Genomic DNA, 24,493 nt, shown 5'->3' on the forward strand with positions numbered 1-24,493 from the left:
CCTTCCTTAAGAAGAATTCACATGAGGGATTTCTTTCTTGGATGGATATGGAAGGTGCTGGAGCTCACTCCATAACTGAAATAGGATTATTTGACCAAGAAGCAGAAACCACTCTAAGGTCTGAGCCTGTCGTACTCTGAGACAAATAGCCCCTTAGCCAAGGACCCCGATTTCTCAATTCCAAAGTCACCTTCCCCCAAAGAGCCAGTTCCCGCTGCATCTGTTACCTACCATCCCTCAAGACACATAGGTTCTCTAAAAAAATGACAGAGCCAGGATTTGCTAGATGAATCCTGATATTCTTTCTAAACTTGTGTTATCAGTGCTCCTTTCCAAAAGCCCATTTGAATTTTGCCAACTTAGGAAGGAAATTCAGCTTCCATGTCTTGTGGAAATCATGAGCCACAAGCCCCACTTACCTTCAGACTCGTCCTCCCAGGGGCCAGAGAAAAAGTCTGAAACATCACAGTGTAAGGACCAAGGAGCAGTTGGGGCTCCTCCACCTTTTCCTTCCTGAAGGCAGGTTTTCAGGAAATGACAAAACCTATTTCACACTTTGAATTCCAGGTCTCGACTTCCATAATTATCATAAGCTGACCTAAATAGTCTTAGAGACAGAAAAATATATGTGAAACCTGTTTTGAGAATGACCTCTGACCTCATTCTGGTTGACCAGATGCCCAGAAACCCTCAAAGTCTTAGACTCTGGAGCTGTGAGGTACAACACAGGGTCTTCCCATGCTTGGATAGGAAGAAGGATTGCATCTAGTTTCACTATCCTCTAACTGAAATTTAGCCTTTCCTTCCATAAATGGAGTCCACAAACCACAGCAAAACCACCCACCCTTAGAAATTTCTGAGGTTTTCCTATCACATGACATCTGCAGACATAAAGTATTTTTTGCCTTCATCAACTACTTCCAGATTATGTCCTTTTCAGTCCCCTGCTGGAGCCTGGTGTCTGAAACATTAATAAAGAAGCATATTGGCTACTATTCCATACATTAGTAGAGTTATATAATTGTATTTCAATGTACAGTTGACCCTTGAACAGCAGGAGTTTGAACCGCACAGGTCTACCTATGTGAGGATTTTTTTTCAATAGTACTTGCTACGTGATCAGCAGTTGATTGAATCCATGGATGTGGAAGAGTGGTTACGGAAGTACTAAGGATAGGGAGGAATCGCATATAGAGATGACCAACTAATAAATTGTCGGCAAATTTTTGCACGGAGAGGCAGCACCCTAACCCCTATGTTGTTCAAGGGTCAACTGTAATTATAATCCTATGTGGTTATATATGGAATGTAAAAAATAAAAATAAAAAAGGTTATGAAGAACCTAGGGGCAGGACAGGAATAAAGACACAGACGTAGAGTATGAACTTGAGGACATGGGGAAGGGGAAAGGGAAGTTGGGACGAAGTGAGAGAGTGGCATGGACTTATATACACTACCAAATGTAAAATAGATAGCTAGTGGGAAGCAGCCGCATGGCACAGGGAGATCAGCTCGGTGGTTTGTGACCACCTAGAGCGGTGGGATAGGGAGGGTGGGAGGCAGACACAAGAGGGAGGAGACATGGGGATGTAGGTATATGTATAGTGGATTCACTTTGTTATACAGCAGAAACTAACACACCATTGCAAAGCAATTATACTCCAACAAAGATGTTAAATAATAACAATAATAATCCTATGTGGTTTAATTGTTTTCATGAGAAGGGGTCCGTAGCTTCCACCAGGCTGCCTGGGCCCCCTGTCATGGACGGTTGCCACCTCACTTCTGGAAATAGCAAAAGTACCGTCTGCCTCCCAAAGCAGAGCTCTGCCCCAATGCCCAAGAAGAAGGTGTGGCTCAAAGCTGTACATTTTATGATTCTCTTCTTTCCTCTTCCCATCAAACTTTTCCCTTTCTCCTAATGCTACTTGCTTATGAATTCCTGACCAACTGAGGTGCTGGAGACAAGGATGATTTCTGGCAGAGAAAGTGTGAGGCTGGGAGACCAAACTTATAGTGTGGTCTGGGATTAGAAGTTCACCAGTTAAATCCAACTACCTGCTGTCATTCAATGATGCTGGCCACGCAATCGGCCTGGCTCACAGTGAGGCCTGGAACTTGAAGCACCGGCCAGGCTTAGGAAAGCAGAGATGGTTGGGTGAAATGAGCTAGTTTTGTCATCACCGATGGAGAACCTTGGCCCCATCTCTCAACTCCAGGAGGACAGAGCAAGGCCTGGGACCACCTGACTCTGTGCCAATGTCCTGCTTCTCAGGGTGGGTTCTCAGCAAACCCTTCAGGGCTGTGGTTACTGTGGGAGGGTGCCATAGGGCACACCATTCCTGGGGGGAACTCCTAAAGCATGGGAGTGTCCAGGTGTTCACTATCTTTGAGTTGTGGCCCCCACTCACCCTTGGTTTCAGAATCATCCCACCAACCTCCTTGCAGAGAGCCCACTCTCTCAAGTCAGCTGTGCTCATTCTTGTTACCAGAAATGATGTTATGTACCATGTCCCAGATAAAAACCATGTCATGTGAAATTACCCCCTCCCATCAGCTCAGCTCCTGGGCACAGTTCTGAGAGGGACCCACTCCCTTTTCTCCCTGCCATGTGCTGGGCTAAGCATACACATGTGGGAGCCACTCACCCACCTCTTTGGCCCTCAGTTTCCCCCTCTGGAAAGTGGGGATAAGACCGAACTCTACTTCTTAGGTTAGTTTGGTGTGAGGGTGACATGAGTCCACTCTACTGAGAACAGCTGTTGACACCAGCATCAACTAGTATCTCCTTGTTTGTTCTCTTTACTCTCACAGATCAGTCAGCATTTCTTATGGAGCATTTGCTTCCTGACTAGGTCCCTAGACTGCTCCAGGGGTCAAAGTCTCCAAACCAGACCAGTTGGATGCATGGCCACAGGGCGGCCTCTCTTACAAGGCCAGTGAAGAGAAGGTGGCAACCCCTTTATCCAGACATGCTGTGGGAGCCTCAAGCTGGAGGGGAGACCCTGGCCCACAGTGAACCCCAAGAAACCCCTTCCTGGGATAAAGTCTTTCTTATCTTGAGAGATTTCTTCTGGTCAGAGGAACCGGGCACCCGAGCCACAAGTCCTCAGTGGTCTGAGTCAGAGGGACAGGGGGAGTGCTGTGGTCCATCCCAAGAGGCACCTGACTTGTCAGGACGTCAGAGCTGAGACCGACAAGGGCTGATGCTCATTCGGAGTTTGTAGTGGAAGCCTGGATTCCCCACAAGGCTGAGCGCTAAGGAAGGGAACAGGGGCAGTGACTACATCCCATTCCAAATAAAACCTAGACCCTGAAGGAGGGCTGGAGGAGAGGTCGAGGGAGGAGCAGAGCATGGAGACCAGCCCAGTCAGTGATTGACCAAGAGGAGTTGACCCTCTATTTTCACTTGGGCTGGATTCTACCCTTTGGGTTCAGTGAGGGGCTTAGCACCCAGACCCTGGTTAAGCCTTCAAGATTTGAGATAGAAATGCCCAGGGCAGGTAGAGACAGAAGCTAAGGAGGAAAGGGGCTTCTGACAACACAAGGTGCAGGCAGAGTGAGTGGGCATTGTTCTGGGAGGAGGGACAGGTTCAGCAGGAAGCATACATCCTGTCCACCTTCCTGGTTTCTAGATCTGCAATTGCTCAAGGATGCTCGGTGTGACCAGAGGCTTGGGACACTGGATGTCAACTCACCTTGTTTTTTCTTGGTATTGTCTTGCTGTGTGGTGTCTTAGCTCCAGTGTGTGACCCTCTGAGGAATTACCCATGGACCCAGCCCTAAGCCCCTTGCTGACCACCGTGTGCAGTCAGGCAGCGTGGGGGTGGTGTGGTCACAGTGATGAAAGACAAATGGCCACTGCCCCCAGAGCTTGAGCCTCAGGGCAAATGGCAGCCAGGTTTGACCCATCACTCCATGCATGAGAAGCCATTGTCATAGTCAAGTGAGATGTAAACACAGTCTCAGCCCTCAGATGTCTCCTCACCAGCCTGCCCTTCTTCCCATTACTGCCCTTGCTCTCATTCTTTATTCTCTGGCTTCTTCTCTTTCTCCAGTCTCGGGGGATCTCCAAGGTATCATCTGATCCTTTGATGAGGAAAATGCTGAAGTGAACATGTTAAGAGCCCAGAGAGGAGGCCAGCTGTGTGAGGCAGCTGGAACCTGCCAAAAGATCAGAGTTTCAACATGGCAGAGAACCCAACCAAGCAGTAGGGGATAGATGGATGGAGTTCCAGGGCTACCACCTGGGACCTGTTTGACTTTATGCTTTCTAGATTCACCCAGGGTGCTTTGTCACTTTTGTTGCTTTTGGTGCCAAGAGATTTGCCCTTAGAAGCCCTGTCTCTATCTGCTGGCCATGAGGCTGGTGCTGAGTGGAATGAGAATGGGAGGCCCAAGTGTGAATCTTGCTTATCCCTCACCACTCCCTGAGTCCACAGTAGAATCTAGATCAGAGACCATCCTGCTTCCTGGTCTAAGGACCTCAGAGTCAGGCAATCTGGGTTTACATCCTGGTTCTGCTGTGTGACCCTAGTCTAGTGACTCAACCTCTCTATGCCTCCAGTTCCTCAATTATAAAATAAAGATAATATGGAAATTATCTCATGGGGCGGTTGTGAAGCTTACATGAATTAACATATATACAGCATTTAGAGCAAACGGTGCCTGTTTCACTGAGCAGCTAATGTTATCGTTTTATTGAGCACCTATTTTGTGTCTGAAATGCTAAGCAACATGAATGGGCACAGACCTTATCTTCAAAGAGGGAGGGTAAGAGAGAAGAAGGAGAGGGAAGCAGGTGAAGAGGTTCCCTGGAGATGAGGATGCTCCCCCAGCCCAGGCACTGCCCAGGAATGGGTAAGCCTGGTTGTAACAGGAAAGAACAAGCCTATGCTCTGTAACAGAGAAGCCACCACAATGAGAGGCCCGCACACTGCAACACAGAGTAGCCCCCGCTCACCACAACAACAAAGACCCAGCGCAGCCAAAAATAAATTAGTTAATTAAAAGAAAAAAAAAGAATGTTGCCTATAGCCTAAAATATACAGGGTAGCTTATTCTTAAGGCTTTGACCTTTAAGAGTATAACACTTTTCCATTCATATAGAGATAAAAAGTTGCAGAACAGAGAATAACATTTGTCTTGCTAAAGGTTTACAAGAACATTGTGACAAAACCTATGTGGACAGCTGCAAGAACAAAGGATTCCTGCACCAAGAAGTTTGCAACAGCCAACCGCCCCACACTCTGCCTTCCCCTTTTTAGCATAAAAGAAGCCTGAATTCTAACTGGGGTGGTTCTCTAGGACATTAGTCTGCCATCTTCTCGATCTGCTGGCTTTCTGAATAAAGCCATTATTCCTTGACCCAGCACAGCTCATCTCCTGATTTATTGACCTGTCATGCAGTGAGCAGGATGAGTTTGGACTCGGTAGCATGGTAGGAGGAGCAGTGGGTCTTGCATGGGGCCCATGAGGCCTGACAAAGCCCTCCCCAAGAAGGAAGCAGGAGGGCACCCAGAGAGAACTGCTGTCTACTGCCCACAAGCCCAAGGATGTCTGGAGGCCAGGATGAGCCACAGGTAGCACTGGGCTCAGGTGACCTCCGGGGAAGACCAGAGCTGACACAGGTGGGGATAGTGGCATATTCACTATCCGGGTTTTAAACCTGTGGCTTCCTCATCTGGGAAAAGTGGTTGGGATGGGGACACTCATGGGTGCAGGTCCCTTAGAGCCAGATGCAGGAGCTGAGAGAGCACAGAAAGCAAAGCCAAACCCAGCTGAGACATCCTGGAAACAGTGGTCTGTGGAAGGCCCCGTCTCCACTATCCTCCCCTGTCTGCTGTTCTCACCTCTCTCCTTTTATGACCCAGGCATATGAGGCTTCACCTGTAGGTTCTGAACAATGGCCTGTTCTCTTCAGATACTAAAAGCCAGATATCAACAAGTAATATTCAGGTCAAGGCAGTAAGAAAGTTCTGTGAGGTCTCACATTTCTTCAAGCTCTTTGATCATTTATATATTAACACCTTGACATTTTTGCTAAAAGTTTATGACAGTCTACATAAAACATATATATGTATAAAATTCATAAAGATATTGATCTTTATCATATTACTGTTATGTGGTTCAAAGTCTATTGTTAAACAATACATTTAGGAGAATATTTTCCTATTACAATAACTTTTTTTGTTTGTTTTTTTGTTTAAAGCAATACATATTAATTATCTTACAGTTCTGAAGGCTAGAAGTCCAAAAGAAGTTTCTTTTTTAAATTAATTTTTCTATTGCAATATAATTGATTTACAATGTTATGTTAGTTCCTGCTGTACAGCAAAGTGAATGAGCCATACATATACATATATCCACACTCTTCTAGACTCCATTCCCATACAGGTTATTACAGAGCACCGAATAGAGTTCTCTGTGCTATGCAGTAGGTTCTAATTAGTTATCTTTTATATTCAGTAGTGTGTATATGTCAATTCCAATATCCCAATTTAACCACCCCCTTTCCCCCTTGGTAACCATAAGTTTGTTTTCTACATCTGTGACTCAATTTCTGTTGTGTAAATAGGTTCCTTTGTACCATTTTTTTAGATTTTACATATAAACAGTATCATATGATATTTGTCTTTCTCTGTCTGACTTACTTCACTCAGTATGACAATATCTAGGTCCAACCATGTTGATGCAAATGGCTTTATTTCATTCTTTTTAATGGCTGAGTAATATTCCATGTTATAAATGTACCACATCTTCTTTATCCATTCCTCCATTGATGGACACTTAGGTTGCTTCCATGTCCTGGCTATTGTAAATAGTGCTGCAGTGAACATTGGGGGTGCATATGTCCTTTCAAATTATGGTTTTCTCTGGATATATGCCCAGGAGTGGGATTGCTGGATCATATGGCAGTTCTATTTTTAGTTTTTTAAGGAAACTCCATACTGTTCTCCATAGTGGCTGTACCAATTTACAGTCCCACCAAAAGTGTAAGAGGGTTCCCTTTTCTCCACACCTTCTCCGGCATTTATTGTTTGTAGATTTTTTGATAATGGCCATTTTAACCAGTGTGAGATGATACCTCATCGTAGTTTTGATTTGCATTTCTCTAATAATGAGTGAGCAGCTTTTCATGTGCCTCTTGGCCATCTGTATGTCTTCTTTGAAGAAATGTCTGTTTAGATCTTCTGCCCATTTTTTGATTGGGTTGTTTGTTTTTTTAATATTGAGATGCATGAGCTATTTGTATATTTTGGAGATTAATCCCTTGTCAGCCACTTCATTTGCAAATATTTTCTCCCATTCTGTGGGTTTTCTTTCTGTTTTATTGACGGTTTCCTTTACTGTGCATACAATGCCTTTAATTGTTACATAGACAAGTCAAATAGCTTCCTTTCTGCAAGCTCCATGGGATGGGATTTCCATCTGCTTTGTTCACTTTTGTTTTCTCAGCATCTTTGATGCTAATGCCTGGTTACTGCTCAGTAATATTGGTGAATGATTGCTCCTGTTATTCTTGATCTAAGAACACCAATTTTCTATTAGTTGATGCTTCCTATCTAATTCTTGAAACATGTGGGAAACATGTACTATGATGTGATGATAGATTTCAACTTTTCAAATGTCATTAGGGCCACATTTCTTGAATTTAGCCTTTTCTTCCTTTAATAAACATTGATATTTCTCTGAAAGAAATATAAAATACAATCAACTTCCTGAATTCCTGAAAGGGATTGCAGTTACCTTTTTACAATAAGGTTTTCCCTAAAGGTCCTGACTTTGTAAGTAGAACCCAGGCTGCATCCACTATAGAAGTGGCCCAGGTCTCCTTCTACCCTGAGAGAGTCATAAACACAGAACTGTTCAGCTCCAGCTGTTCAGCTCTACCCAATGACCACCTCCAGCCTGAATTCCCTTAGTAAACACACTCCTACCCCCCTGACAGATGGGTCTTTTGTCTGGCAAAGCAAACACACAAATCTAAAATCTCCCCTCTCCTTTCATCAGAGTCTAGAAAATCTAAAAGGGCAGGTGCCACCTTATTCCTCACAGAACCCAGAGGAACTCAGGTACTGCATGGAAAGACTTCTCTCTATAGAGATATAAGAAAGCAGAGGCAATACATACTCTCACATGCACTCATGCACACTCACATTCACACACTCATACACAGTCAGAAGATGAATTGGAAGGTAGGGCTTGAGGAAGTCAGGGAAAACAGACCTTATGAAACAGGAAAACTTCATGAGATGAGAGAAAATCAATAGGAATAATGAGATGTAAAATGAGATGTTAACATATATACATATGAAAGAGAATGGGATGGGGTGTGGAAGCAGAGGGAGGGAAAGAGGCATCAGGAAGACCAGCCTTGCCCAACTATTATTCTTGACCACAGTACCAGCAAGGTGACTGGTAAAGAGGAAAATGCCTGACTGAAAAGATAAGTACTATTTCCATCGAGGCCTAGAATTACCCACTGTGCAATTAGGTCCAATCAGACAATATCCAAATGGTTCAGAAAGCCACCAAGTTGATCTTTGGGTCTTATAGGTCCTAGAGCAAAATGTTCTGAAGCATCTGTGGCTATAGTAGCCAAGAGCATGTTATGGATGACAATATCCAGGCTTCCCCTTGGGAAAGTAACTAGCCTGTTTGTAGAGGAGACCCATATGTCACAGTTGGCTTTGAAATGTATGGTCTACACAATCACATGACTTTTCTCAACCTAGACATGTAATCTCAGAATGCTGACCACCATGGACAAGAAGGAAATGAAAAAAGGAAGTAGGATTTGAATATGCAGCATCATTGATAGGCAACTTCAAGGTGGGCAGTCCCATAGTGAATGATTTTAGCAGGAACCACAGACAGCAGCAGCTCAAGTTCCCCAAGGCATTAAGGTTTTTAGAATGTTCAGTCTACCTGGTGCTTCAAATTTGGTACCTTATCTTAGATTTTACTCAGGCAGTTAAAGAATCTAGCCTTCCTCAACAAACTCCCTGATTCAATCCCATTATAGTAACTTCAGCCCCAAATATCCCAGCTGACCATAATGCTCCAACATATTTGCACGTAGATGTTATCCTTCCATCTGTGATAATAGTATGGAGGGAAATTTGATTTTATTAACACAACTGTATAGAACCAGCTGCATTCTGGCTGGTGTCTCAGTTTAACTGCATGCACCCTCAACAAGTCTGTCTACCTTTCCAGCCTGAGGTGTGGACATTTTGTCCTGCATCTAACCCAACAATCCAGCAGCCATGTCAGCAAGGCCACCAGAATTCTCATCTGTGTCCATCAGCTCACCATTTAGTCTACAACCACAAAGAGTTCATTCATCTGGTAGGTCACAATCATCTATGCATTAGTCAATATAATATTCAGAATATTTCAACAGAACCTTCAAAAAATAGATTGAGAGCTTCCCTGGTGGCACAGTGGTTGAGAGGCCGCCTGCTGATGCAGGGGACACGGGTTCATGCCCTGGTCTGGGAAGATCCCACATGCTGTGGAACAGCTGGGCCCGTGGGCTATGGCTGCTGAGCCTGTGCGTCCGGAGCCTGTGCTCCACAATGGGAGAGGCCACGACAGTGAGAGGCCCGCATACTGCAAAAACAAAAAACAAAAAACAAACAAAAAAAACCAAACAGATTGAAATTCAACTTGAACCTTTGTGAAGGTTCAAGTTGAAAATAATAATTGAAAATAAATAATTCTTTGACCTGTTGTATTAAAAAATAAATAAATTTAAAATTTAAAAAAAAGAATTATTTGAAATGGCATTTGTCTGGGCTTTGAACCTGCAGCACTTCCTCTTTTGTTGACAGCCAGACTTTACTAGAAATCAGCCAACTATTTACATAGCTGCCAGTCCCCCAAATACTAATGAGACAATGTCCCGTATTAAACATAAAGTCTATATTTCAGCTAAAGACATGAAGAAGATGAACAGGTTATGCAGAATCAGCCCACCCTTCTGATATCTACAAAATGTGGACCATCTGCTGGCTCCAAAAATATGTCTGAGCAAGTGATCACAGACTCTACACTTATTTGTTGCAATACTTCCAAATATCAAATAATGGGCAACCACTCTACAACTTCTCCTCAAGCAGTGGTCTCCCAATCCAACACAAAGCACTCTTTCAAAATTGCAGTTTCTGACCTGAAGTTTTACCAATTGGTGTCCTCAATCTTTGAACTTTCTGAACTTTCAAGTCTTCTAAACCTTCCTGATTGTTGTATACAGACAAAGTGTATTCAGCAGCTCATAGGCCAAATTTTCAAACATGAGGCTAGACTAATAGGAGCATGGAAATTGTATGTTATTAGTTGTTATAGGCTGTGTTGTGTCCCATAAAAATTAATATGTTGAAGACTTAATACCCATTACTTCAAAATGTGACTGTATTTGGAGATAGTGCCTTGAAAGAGATAATTAAGTTAAAATGAAGTCATTAAAGTGGGCCCTAATCCAACAAGACTGATGTCCTTATAAGAAGAGGAGATTAGCACACGGACACACATAGAGGGACCACCATATGAAGACACAGGGAGAAGATGGCCATCTACAAGCCAAGGAGAGGGGCCTCAGGAGAAACCAACCCTGCAATCAGGAATTTGATCTCACACTTCTAGCCTCCAGAATTGTGCAAAAATAAATTTCTATTGTTTAAGACTCAAGACACAAAATATGGCAAAGGAGATCATTGAAATAGTGCTGGCTTTACTTATTTGATCACCCAGCCTTAGTCTATTGTGAGCAGTGAGAACGGCTAAGGCATTTCTGAGCCAAAAGGCTCACTATGTTCTCTAAAACCAAACCCAAATTTAGGAGAAGTGGCATCATTACCATGGCAGAATAAAAGTTTTCTACTGTCTTCTCTCAAAGAACACTAATTTTGACAAATACCCACAGACAAGAGTGCCTTTGTGGAAGTCTGGGAGTCCAGCAGAGAAATTCTAGCACAGAGTTGGAGCAAGAAAAATTCAAAAAGAAAGAAATGGAGATCCATGATTTGGTCTGTAATTTTCCCAATAAAGGACTCAAAATAGTTGTTTTAAGGAACTTAAGTGATCTACAGGAAAACACAGAAAGACAAGTGAATGAAATCAAGAAAATTATACACAAACAAAATAAGAACTTTAACAGAGAGATAGGAATTATTAAAAAGAACTAAATAGTAATTCAGGAACTGAAGAATACAAAGATGAAATAAAATCTGCAATAGAAAACATCAGCAAAAGATTGGACTAAGAAGAGAAAAGAATCTATGAGGAAGAATACAGGTTATTTAAAATTATCCATTCAGAGAAGACCAAAGAAAAAAAGAATGAAAAAGAGTGAAGAAAGTATAGTGAAAAATGAGATATCACTAAACTAAGAAACCTATGCGTATTGGAGTGTCAGAAGGAGAAGACAGGGAGAAAGGAACATAAAGTTTATTGAAAGCAATAATGGCTGAAAAGTTCTCAAATCTAGGAACAGATTTGGACATCAAAGTTCATGAAACTCATAGACCCCCACCACTAAATTTCAACCCCAAATAATCTCCTACATGACACATTATTTTAAAATTGTCTAAAGTCAAAGATAAAAAGTGCATTTTCAAAGCAGCAGGAAAAACAAATTTCCTCACATACAAGAAAACCCCCATGAGGCTACCAGCAGATTCCTCACCAGAAACTTGCAGATTAGGAAAGAATAAGATGATATATTTAAAGTGCTAAAAGAAAAAACTGCCAATCAAGAATACTTTGTCCAGAAAAGTTGTCTTTCAGAAATGAAGATGAGATACTTTCAGAAACAAACAAAATACGAGGGAGTTCATAACAACTAAACCAGCCTTTTAAAAATTCTGAAAATCCTTCAAGTTGAAATAAAAGGAACCTAGTAAGTAAGATGAAAACATAAAGCACACTGGTAAAAGTAATTATATGGTCAAATGCATAATACTTTAATACTGTAATATGGTGGTTTGTTAACCACTTAACTATAGGATAAAGGTTAAAGCAAAAAGTACTTTTTTAGTTACAACTATAATAATCTGTTAATTGATACACAATGTAAAATTGCATATATTGTGACATCAAACATAATTGTTGGGGTGAGGAATAAAAGGATAGAGTTTTGTATGCAATTGAAGTTAAGTTGTTATCAGCATAAAAAAGACTGTATATCAATAAAATGTTTTATGAAAGCCTCATGGTAAGTACAAAGCAAAAACCTGCATTAGATACACAAAAGATAAATAAAAGAGAATAAAAGCACACTACTCTAAAAATCATTAATTTACAAAATAAGAGAGAAAGAAAGGAATTACAAATTAGCTGGGAAACAAATTATATGGAATTAGTAGGTCCTGGCCTATCAATAATTACTTTAAATGTATATGGAATAAATTATTCAATCAAAAGGCATACAATGGGCCACTGCTGCCACTGCCATCCCTGCACAGGAGCCGTTGCCATGCTCATGAAACCACTTCTGCTGCCACTGACTGCATCCAGCCGTGTGGCTGACAGGGGCTTGGTGCTCCAGCCTGGTGTCAGGCTTGAGCCTCTGAGGTGGGAGAGTCGAGTTCAGGACATTGGACCACCAGAGATCTCCCGACCCCATGTAATATCAATCAGTGAGAGCTCTGCCAGACATCTCTGTCTCAATGCTAAGACCCAGCTCCAATCAACGACTATCAAGCTCCAGTGCTGGACACGCTATGCCAAACAACTTGCAAGACAGGAACACAACCCACCCATTAGCAGAGAGGCTGGCTAAAATCATAATAAGTTCACAGACACTGCAAAACACAACACCAGACACTGTCCAGCCCACTAGAAAGACAAGATCCAGTCTCAGCCACCAGAACACAGGCACCAATCACCTCAACCAGGAAGCCTACAGAACACACCAAAACAACCTTACCCACTAGGGGTCAACAACAAAAATAATAGGAATTATGAAACTTTAGCCTGTGAAAAGGACACCCCAAACACAGTAAGTTAAGCAAAATGAGAACACAGAGAAATACACAGCAGATGAAGGAGCAAGGTAAAGAGTAATGATAGTAAAGATGATCCAAAATCTTGGAAATAGAATGGAGAAAGTACAAGAAATGCTTAAAAAGGACCTAGAAGAACTAAAGAGCAAAGAAACAGTGATGAAGAACAAAATAAATGAAATTTAAAATTCTCTAGAAGGAATCAATAGCAGAATTACTGAGGCAGAAGAATGGATAAGTGACCTGGAAGATAAAATACTGGATATAATTCCCACAATGCAGAACATAGAAAAAAGAAAGAAAAAAATCGAGAACAGTTTCAGAGACCTCCAGGACAATATTAAACACACCAACATTAAAATTATAGGGGTCCCAGAAGAAGAAGAGAAAGAGAAAGGACTGAGAATATATTTGAAGAGGTTATAGTTGAAAACTTCCTTAATATGTGAAAGGAAATAGTCAGTCAAGTCCAGGAAGGACAGAGAGTCCCATACAGGATAAATCCAAGGAGAAACACACCAAGACACATATTAATTAAACTATCAAACATTAAATACAAAGAAAAAATATTGAAAGCAGCAAGGGAAAAGCAACAAATAACATACAAGGGAATCCCCATAAGGTTAACTGCTAATCTTTCAGCAGAAATTCTGCAAGGCAGAAGGGAGTGGCAGGACATATTTAAAGTGATGAAAGGGAAAAACCTACAACCAAGATTACTCTACCCAGTAAGGATCTCATTCAGAAAGGACGGAGAAATTAAAATGTTTACAGACAATCAAAAGTTAGGAGAATTCAGCATCACCAAACCAGCCTTACAAAAAACGCTAAAGGAACTTTTCTAGGCAGGAAACACAAGGGAAGGAAAAGACCTATAATAACAAATTCAAAACAATTAAGAAAATGGTAATAGGAACATACATATCTATAGTTACCTTAAAAGTAAATGGATTAAATGCTCCAACCAAAAGACATAGACTGGCTGAATGGATACAAAAACAAGATATGTATATATGCTGTCTACAAGAGACCCATATCACACCTAGGGACACATACAGACTGAAAGTGAGGGGATGGAAAAAGATATTCTGTACAAATGGAAATTAAAAGAAAGCTGGAGTAGCAATTCTCATAACAGACAAAATGGACTTTAAAATAAAGACTATTACAAGAGTCAAATAAGGATACTACATAATGATCAAGGGATCAATCCAAGAAAAAGATATAACAATTGTAAATCTTTATGCACCCAAAATAGGAGCACCTCAATACATAAGGCAAATGCTAACAGTCATAAAAGGGGAAGTCGACAGTAACATAATAAGAGTAGGGGACTTTAACACCCCGCTTTCACCAATGGACAGATCAACTAAAATGAAAATAAATAAGGAAACACAGGCTTTAAATGACACATTAAACAAGACAGATTTAATTGATATTTATAGGACATTCCATCCAAAAACAACAGAATACACTTTCTTCTCAAGTGCTCATGGAACATTCGCCAGGGTAGATCATATTTTGGGTGACAAATTAAGCCTTGGTAAATTTAAGAAAATTGAAATCATATCAGGTATCTTTCCCCAAAACAATGTTATGACTCTAGATATCAATTACAGTAAAAAATACAAACACATGGAGGCTAAACAATACACTACTAAATAACCAAGAGATCACTGAAGAAATCAAAGAGGAAATCAACAAATACCTAGAGACATGCCACTCTCTCACTTCGTTCCAGCTTACCCTTCCCCCTCCCTGGAAGCTTGGCTTCCACCAGACTCTCCCATGGGCAGTGACAATAGCAGGGTTCTCCGGTACCCACTGGCACCACTCCTGGGATAAATAACAAACTCTGTTTCAAGTCCATGGTTTATTCTGTGAGTTTGAGAAGTAAAATGTGCTATCTTTTCTCTAGGTGTCCATTCATTCAATATTCATTCCTCCTACCTGTTATGGGCCAGACATACCCCAGGGATAGTGGAGCTCAGGCTATGAACACAGAACCAAATGCATGCCTGATACACTGGAGGTTGACCAGTGCAGGGGAAGGAAACTGAGTGAGGGAAGTGGGGGGAGGGGGTCCCCTGGACAATCCCCTTTCTGTCCCTGCCTCTCTGAAAGGGACATTAGAGCCAACCTACAGAAATGGAGAGGTGAGCCCTGCAGACACGTGGGGAAGAATGTTCTGGCAGAAGCACTGTGAGTATAGAGGGTCTGAGGAGGAAGCAAGCGTGGTGTGTTCTGGAGCTGTCAGGAAGACTGGGGCAGAGTGGGGTGAGGCAAGGTGTGATCTAAGAGAGACTCGTGGGCAGCAGTGGAGGGCCACATGGGCCAAGGAAGGAGCTGTGGATTTTATTTTGAATCTCTGGGATGTTTTGAGCAAGGGAGTGTCCCTGATGACCAGAGGCTTTAGAAGGATCTGGGTGTCTATGCAGAACGGATTGCAGGAGGAAAGGCATGTGAGAGGATAGGTGGTGATGGCAAATGGAAAGGTCATTGTTTTTTAATGCCCTAACTTGGTGAAACAAAAAGTTGGTAAATTAATAATAATTCTCACAGTTAACATTTATTGAGCATCTGTTACATGCCAACCACTGTTCCAAACACTTCCATGTATTAACTTCTTTAATCCTCACATTAACACTATTAGATGGGTTCTACTGTGACTCACATTCTATAAATGAGTCTAGAGAAGTTACAAGGCTATGAAGCTAGTACATGATAGAGTTTCTAACAGATGGCACAAGCAGACCCTGATATGCATTCATTGGGAAACACCAGTGGGAGAAGGCAGGAGTAACACAGGGAAGGGAAAGTCATGGTAAAGTGTGGGTTACTGAGCCAGCTACTACTCAACAAAGCCCACCTGAGACTTAGGCCCACTGAGGGGTACTTCTCTACCAGCTCTCATCCCACAGTAATGGAGGCTGGTCTCAATATGAAGTTCCCAGCACTTCCAGCTGGCCCTGACTATTTGTGGAATGGGCTTGCTGAGCTCTCAGGTAGAGAGCCACATGGAGAATCTAGGTGGGTAGTCTTGGAGATCTGGCACCACATTCTCACTCTTTATTTTTCCCTACAGCTCTTCCTCAAAGTTCTTTTTACTGGTCTCTAAAACCAAGAATCTGGGAACTTCCTCTCCATCATTGGGTCCCATCTCCTTTCTTGGCCTCTGTCTACCTCAGCTTTCACCAAGTGTCCAAAGGATACAAAGGAAACAAAAGTGTCCAAGGCATCTCAGCAGAAGGTGATGACTACATCTTTTTGTGTCTCACTGAACAAATCCCTGAAGACAGTGGAGGGCAAATGCACCCAGTAAGGAGCACTTTAGGGTTTGGTGTGTGTTATATAAATGAGCCAAAGATGGCCTCTGTGTATCAGCCCCTAGATTGTTTATTTCTTCACAGCAGGCTGCTACCCATAGCTTAAAAGCCCATGACCATGAAATTCAAATTTCTAATTATTTTAAAAATAGCCCAAACAAGCAAAGTTTTAGACATTCAGAGACTGCCTTTGTGTACCTCCTTGAAACTTCATCCAACATCATTTAGATAAGGTCTTGCAGTTATAAGACCCCAAGCTACTAAGGCCCTTCAGAGTCCTCTGACCTAGAGACTCTCCATCATGTTGCTAAGTGACATCACCTAAACACATAAGTCCCTCCTCTGCTCCCCTTCCCCCCAGGAGTTCTTTTTTCTTCCTTCCCTTCTGGATAGGGGCCCCCATGCCATAAGCCTTTGGACAACCTCATACTGGGAGAAATTTCCCCTTGCATGTGGCCCTATTCATCCACTGTCAATAAAACATTTTATGTGTTACTGCTTCCCCATGGTCACCTTTTTCCTTGATCAGCCCCAAATCCCTTGAATGCTCTGAAGTGTGGGTAGCAGAAAAGATACATATTTTGCTGGAGGAGAAGTGGGAAGGACAGACCCCACTCCTTTCCCTATTTGTCCATCCACAATAGCAAGGGATGGGGAGCCCCTCACAAATGAGAAGGGAGGCAGAGTTAGGGTCTTGTCCCTGGCCTCCCTACCAAGAAGGAGAGCAAAGCAAAGAGTTCAGACTGCAGCCATATGTCTGACTGACTTTCGCTGATTGTATGTGATAAGATAAATTACTGTGTGTCATGGACAATAAGACCACACCCCTGAGTGTGTGCCAAAGGCAGCAACAAGTTAACAAGATCGATGGCTCAGTAAGTATGGAAATGCAGGGTTGCCTGGAGGGAAACAAAATGCTCACATAAGCAGACACTTGATCATAAAATTATCATGTCCAATAATGTTGTTCGAGGGAAATCTGGAGCAGAACACCCCAAAATCCAAGTGTGTTGGCTACTGATCAAAAGTCAAAAATAATATACCATAAACAAATGATTGTGTGCCCCTGTATAATGAAATGAATGAACCTCTGATACATGTAGTAACATGGATGAATCTCAAAAACATTATACTGAGAAAAGAAGCCAGACACAAAACAGTACACAATGTATGATGTCATTTATATAAAGACCAAAACCAAGCCAATCTATCTAATCCAGTTGTTTTCAATTGGGACAACTGGCCCCCCAGGAGATATGTGACACTGTCTAGAGATATTATGGGTTATTACAACTGGGGGTGCTACTGGCTTCTAGTGGGAAGAGGTCAGGGATACAGCTAAATATTCTAAAAGACACTAGACAACCAGACAGCTCCCTACCACAGAGATTCATCTAGCGTCAAATATCAATAGTGTGAGGTTGAGACCTCCAATCTAATCCATAGTGTCAAAAAGCAAATCAGGGTTGTGTGGGTTGATGATTGACTGAAAGAACATCAAGATCCCCTCTGGGGTGCTGGATATATTTCACTTCTTGATTGTGGTGGTCATCACACAATTATAAACACGTGTCAAAATTCACTGAACTGTGTATCTCATTTCACTGTATGCAAAGTATAATTTAATAATGTTGATTTAAAAAAATAATACAGACTTCTGTATAACTAAAGACAGTGAGGCCACCTACCTAGGTGTCTCCTAGTATATCTTCCTGAATCAACACAAAAAAAGAAAAAATTAAATCTACACAAAACCATGCCATCAGCATAACTTGAAGGCAGAGAATGTCAAAATTTCAAAGGAACTGTAAACTAAAAGAAAATATTAGAGTTGATAAATGAATTCAGCAAATTTGCAGGATACAAGATCAACATACAAAAATCAATTGTATTTCTACACACTAGCAGAAAGCAATCTAAAAGAAAAGAAAAGAGATTAAGAGAACAATTCCATTTACAACAGCATTAAAAAGTTTTAAAAACCTATGAATAGCCAAGGCAATCTTGAGAAAGAAAAACTGATCTGGAGATATAATACTCCTTGACTTCAGACTATATTACAAAGCTACAGTAATCAAACAGTATGATACTGGCACAAAAACAGATACATAGATCAATGGAAAAGAATAGAGAGCCCCAAAATTAATTCACACACTTATGGTCAGTTAATCTATGACAAAGGAGGCAAGAATATACAATGGAGAAAAGACAGTCTCTTCAATAAGTGGTGCTGGGAAAACTGGACAGCTACATGACAAAGAATGAAATTAGAACATTTTCTTATACCATATACAAAAAATAAACTCAAAATGGATTAAAGGCCTAAGTGTAAGACCAGAAACTATAAAACTCTAGAAGAACACATAGGCAGAACACTCTTTGACATAAATTGTACAAATATTTTCTTAGATCTGTCTCTTAAGGCAAAGAAACAATAGCAAAAGTAAAACAAATGAGACTGAATTAAACTTAAAATATTTGCACAGCAAAAGTAACTATCAACAAAACAAAAAGAAAACCTACCACATAGGAGAAAATATTTGCAAATGATATGATCGATAAGGAGTTAATATCCAAAATATAGAGAGTTCACAGAGCTCAATATCAAAAAAAGCCCAAATAAAAAATGGGCAGGGCTTCCCTGGTGGCGCAGTGGTTGAGAATCCGCCTGCCGATGCAGGAGACACGGGTTCGTGCCCTGGTCCGGGAAGATCCCACATGCCGTGGAGCAGCTAAGCCCGTGAGCCATGGCCGCTAGGCCTGCGCGTCCGGAGCCTGTGCTCCGCAATGGGAGAGGCCACAACAGTGAGAGGCCCGCATACCGCAAAAAAAAAAAAAAAAAAAAAAAAATGGGCAGAAGACTTGAATAGACATTTTTCCATAGAATACATACAAATGGGCGATAGACACATAAAAAATGCTCAACATTGCTAATCATCAGAGAAATGCAAATCAAAACATCATTGAGGTATCACCTCAAACCTGTCAGAATGGCTATCATCAAAAAGTCTACAAATAACAAATGTTGGCAAGGCTGTGGAGAAAAGGGAACCCTAGTTCACTGTGGGAATGTAAATTGGTGCAGCCACTATGCAAAACTGTATGGAGATTTCTCAAAAAACTAAGAATAGAACTACCATATGATCTAGCAATTCTATCACTTGGTGTATATCCAAAGGAAAGAAAAACATTAATTCGAGAAGATACATGCATCCCAATGTTCATAGCAGCATTATTTACAATTGCCAAGATATGGAAGCAACCTAAGTATCCATCAACAGATGAATGGATAAACAGTGAAATACTACTCAGCCATAAAAAAGAATGAAATTCTGCCATTTGCAACATGGATGGACCTGGAGGGTATTATGCTTAGTGAAATAAATCAGACAGAGAAAGACAAATACCATATGTTATCACTTATATGTGGAATCTAAAGAATAAAACAAACTAGTGAATATAACTAAACAGAAACAGACCCACAGATATAGAGAACAAACTAGTGTTACTAGTGGGGAGAAGGAGGATGAAAGGGGCATGAAAAGGATAGAGGACTAAAAGGTACAAACTACTATGTATAAAATAAATAAACAACAAGGATATATATTGTCAAGCATAGGGAATATAAGCAATATTTTACAAAAATTTTAAATAGAGTATAATCTATAAAAATTTTGAATCACTATATTGTACACATGAAACTAATATAATATTATAACTCAACTATTTTTCAATATTAATTAATTATTTTAAAAACCTACGAATAGGGTTTCCCTGGTGGCACAGTAGTTGAGAGTCTGCAGGCTGATGCAGGGGATGTGGGTATGTGGCCCGGTCTGGGAGGATCCCGCATGCCGCGGAGCAGCTGGCCCCGTGAGCCATGGCTGCTGGGCCTGCACATCTGGAGCCTGTGCTCTGCAACGGAAGAGGCCGTGACAGTGAGAGGCATGTGTACCGCAAAAACAAACACCAAAAAACAAAAAACAAAAAACCTAGGAATAAATTAGGCAAGGAGGAATAAGACTTGCACACTGAAAACTACAAAATATCACTGAAAGAAATTAAAGAAGGCCTAATAAATGGAAATACATTCCATGTTCATGAACTGGAAAACAATATAAGATAGCACTAAGACCCAAAGTGATATACACATTCAGTGCAATTCTTATCAAAATCCCAACAGCCTTTTTTTTCAAAAATGGAAAATCCAATACTAAAATTCATCTGAAGTAGTAAGAGAGTCAAATAGCCAAAGAAGTCTTGGAAAAAAAAAAGTTGGAGGCTCACACACTATCTAATTTCAAAACTTTCTACAAAGCTATTACTTATTGCCACTTACTACACATCAAAACAATATGGTAGTGGCATAAGGATAGACATATAGATCAATGGATTAGAATTGAGAGTCCAGAAATATGCCCATAAACTATAGTCACTTGGTTTTTGACATGGCTATTTAATGAGGAAAGAATAGTCTCTTCAACAAATGGTTCTGGGATCACTGTATAACCCAAACAAAAGAATGAAGTTGGACGCCTACCTCACACCTTATACACAAATTAACTCAAAATATATCAGAAACCTAAATATAAGAGATAAAACTATTAAACTCTTAGACGAAAACATAGGGGTAAATTTTCATGACCTTGGCAATGGTTTCTTAAATATGACAAAAAGGCACTAACAACAAAAGGAAAAGGTGATGAATTGGACTTTATCAAAGTTAAACACTTTTGTGCATCAATGGACAGTATCAAGAGAGTGAAAAGACAACCCACAGAATGGCAGAAAATATTTGTAAATCACATATCTGGTTAAGGATCTAATAGCTAGAATAAATAAAGAACTTTTACAACTGAACAACAAAAATACAACACAATTTAAAAATGAGCAAAGGACTTGAATAGACATTTCTCTGAAGAAGATATATAAATAACCAACAAGCACATGAAAAAATGTTCAACATCACTAATCATTAGGTAAATGCAAATCAAAACAACAGGGAGATACTACTACATACCTAGTACTTAGAATGACCATAATTTAAAAAAAATAGTATTGGCAAGAATGTTGAAACATCATGTTTCAAGTGGGAATGTAAAATGGTGCAGTCACTGTGGAAAACAGTTTGGTTGTTCCTCAATAAGTTAAAAATAGAATTACCATATGACCCAGAAATTCCCCTTGTGGGTATATACCATAAAGAATTAAAAACAGGGGTTTGAACTTGTGCCTGATATGTGCATAATAACACTGCCATGATAGTCATAAGTGTTACTGAACCAAACTTGGGTCCACTCATCCATGCACAGTTAAGCCAATCTACTGACACCGGGTTATGGTGAAGGAAAGTGCAGCATTAATTGTAAGGCACCAAACAAGTAGTCCACACAGCTGATTCTCAAAAGACCTGAACTCCCCAGTGGGTTTCAGGGAAGGTTTTTTTTTTTTTTGGCTACACTGGGTCCTAACTGCTGTGTGAGAGCCCTCCCCAGCTGTGGCAATTGGGGGCCACTCTTCATTACAGAGTTGAGGCTTCTCACTGCAGTGACTTCTCTTGCTGTAGAGCATGGGCTTCAGTAGTTGCAGTCTTCTGTAGTTGTGGCTCACAGGCTCTAGAGCACAGGCTCAGCAGTTGTGGTGCACAGGTTTAGTTGCTCCACGGCATGTGGGATCTTCCCGGACCAGGACTCAAACACGTGTCCCCTGCATTGGCAGGCAGACTCCCAACCACTGTGCCACCAGGGAAGCCCCCAGGGAAGCATTTTTAAAGGCAAGGTGAGGGAGGGGAGTCTCAGGGTGTGTGATCAGCTTATGCACAATTCTCTGATTGGCTGATGGTGGGGTAACAGGGTGGTGTCACAGGGATTAACATTATCTATTCTCAGGCTCCAGGCAGTCTGGGGGCTATGTGTTCATGGGCATCATGCAATTAACTTCTTCCATTTGGTAGGGGCTGTAGTATCTGAAAAACAAGTCAGGAAAGTGCATCAAATACTGTTATATATGTACTTCACGGAGAAACTAAAGATTCTGTGACTCCCATATGGCTGATATACTGTTTAAATTGTCACCAATTCTCCTGGCCCAACAGCTATTTTTGTCACTACATATTCACATCCGTTCAATCTTTAATTCTTTTTTTTTGTGTGTGTGTGGTACGCGAGCCTCTCACTGTTGTGGCTTCTCCCATTGCGGAGCACAGACTCCGGACGCACAGGCTCAGTGGCCATGGCTCACGGGCCCAGCCGCTCCGCGGCATGTGAGATCTTCCCAGACTGGGGCACGAACCCGTGTCCCCTGCATCGGCAGGCGGACTCTCAACCACTGCGCCACCAGGGAAGCCCCAATCTTTAATTCTTGAGCCAGGCTTTGGTGACTCAGGGGAGGCCTGGGAGACTACAGCTTTTCTACAAACAAGAGGAAGGCAGAGGATTTGGCGGGGGTGGGTGGTAGTCTGTCTCAGAAAAGCCTCTTAGGGTCCTGCTCAGTTACAAAAGGTGGCAAAAACTCAAATGTCTATTAACAGAGGAATGGCTAGACAAAATATGTTATAACCAGACAACAGAATATTATTCAGCCATAAAAAAGAATGACGCACAGGTACATGCTATGACATAGATGGATCTTGAAAACACTATGTTAAGTGAAAGAAATCAGATACAAAAGACCACATAGTAAATGATTCCATTTATATGAAATATCCAGAATAGGCAACTCCATAGAGACAGAAAGTAGATTTGTGGTTGCCAGTGGCTAGGGAAGGAGGAGAATGAGCAATGACTGCTTAATGAGTGTGGGCTTTCTTTCTGGGATGATGAAGGTATTCTGGAATTAGATAGTGGTGACGGTTGCACAACATTGTGAATGTACTTAATAGCACTAGCTACAATGTCTAATTTTTTAAAATGTGTTAATGCAGTGTTCTTGACTATAGGATTTTATCCATATATCTATTCCTACATTAGTTATAGAAAGAGAACCATAGTTCTCATTTAACTGATTAGGAAAACACAGTATTTAAAAAAATAGAAACAAATTAGTCACATAATATGGGATGTTAAAAACACAAATATTCTAATTTCCCAAAGTTTACCTTTTGCTAAAAGATTATTAGAAATATTAATATTATAATAATTAAATTGACCATTACTGGCATTTATTTAATGTTTAGTAGCTTGTTAAGTTGTGCAGATTAGTGACCAATTGTGCTTTTTTCATTTAATCCTCACAAATCCACAATAATGTAGAATTTTTATTAACTGTATATCACAATCATCTTATGAAGATTGAATGAGATAAAATATTTACTGTACTTTTGTAAACTTAGAGGTGAAAGACATACTCCTGATATGATTATAAAATTTATTTCTACACCTATTAAATCAAAATGAAAAAAACAATTTAAAGACAAAGAAACAAAATTTCCTAGAAAAGTAGATAAAGGACATGAACAGACAAAATATGTGAGATCTATATAAAATCTTAGTGGTCTTTAAACATTTGAAAAAATATTCAAACTCTATAATTAGAGAAATGCAAATTAAAACACCACTGAGATACCATTTCTCACCTGTAGACTAGTGAACATTAAAATGTAAGACACATTCTTTGGCGAGGCCGTGGTGAAACATATCCCCTCATAAACTGCTGGTGAGAATGCAGAATAACACAGCTCTTCAAGAGCAGAATTCAGTAAACCTAACAAAACTATTATACGCAGTTACGTTTCTTTGACTCACTTCCAGGAATCTACCCTGAAGATGTACCTCTAACAATATAAAAATACATATGCACAAAGGTATTCATTGAAACATTGTGATTTCAAAATATTGGAACAACCTAAATGCCCATACAGCATGAAGAGGTTAAAAAGACACACTCTGGAATCCTGAGCATCCCTAAAACAGGATGGGGAGACCCCATGAACAAGTGCAGAGCGATTTCTAGGATATATTGTGAGGTGAGAAAATCAAAGTTGCAGAAAAGTAATTTATAATAGGCTGCTCTGTGTGGGCGGCTCTTAACTGGTTGGTGTCTACTAAGCCAAGATGACCAGACGGGGTGCCGTGGACAAAAGACAGGTCCAAGAGAGGCCTCAGTCCCCAAGGAGGTCCTTCACTGGAGGAGACTGTGCCCCCTCCAAAGTGCAGACAG

General features: G+C 40.9%; 1 pseudogene; it reads left to right on the plus strand.

Moving 5' to 3' along the window:
- The first annotated feature begins 8,698 nt into the window (after positions 1–8,698).
- The window catches only part of LOC131755790 (TGF-beta-activated kinase 1 and MAP3K7-binding protein 2-like), a 28,793-nt pseudogene continuing 12,998 nt past the window's right edge, over positions 8,699–24,493 (plus strand).

The sequence above is a fragment of the Kogia breviceps genome, chromosome 4 (assembly GCF_026419965.1).
Source record: "Kogia breviceps isolate mKogBre1 chromosome 4, mKogBre1 haplotype 1, whole genome shotgun sequence".
Lineage (NCBI taxonomy): Eukaryota > Metazoa > Chordata > Mammalia > Artiodactyla > Physeteridae > Kogia > Kogia breviceps.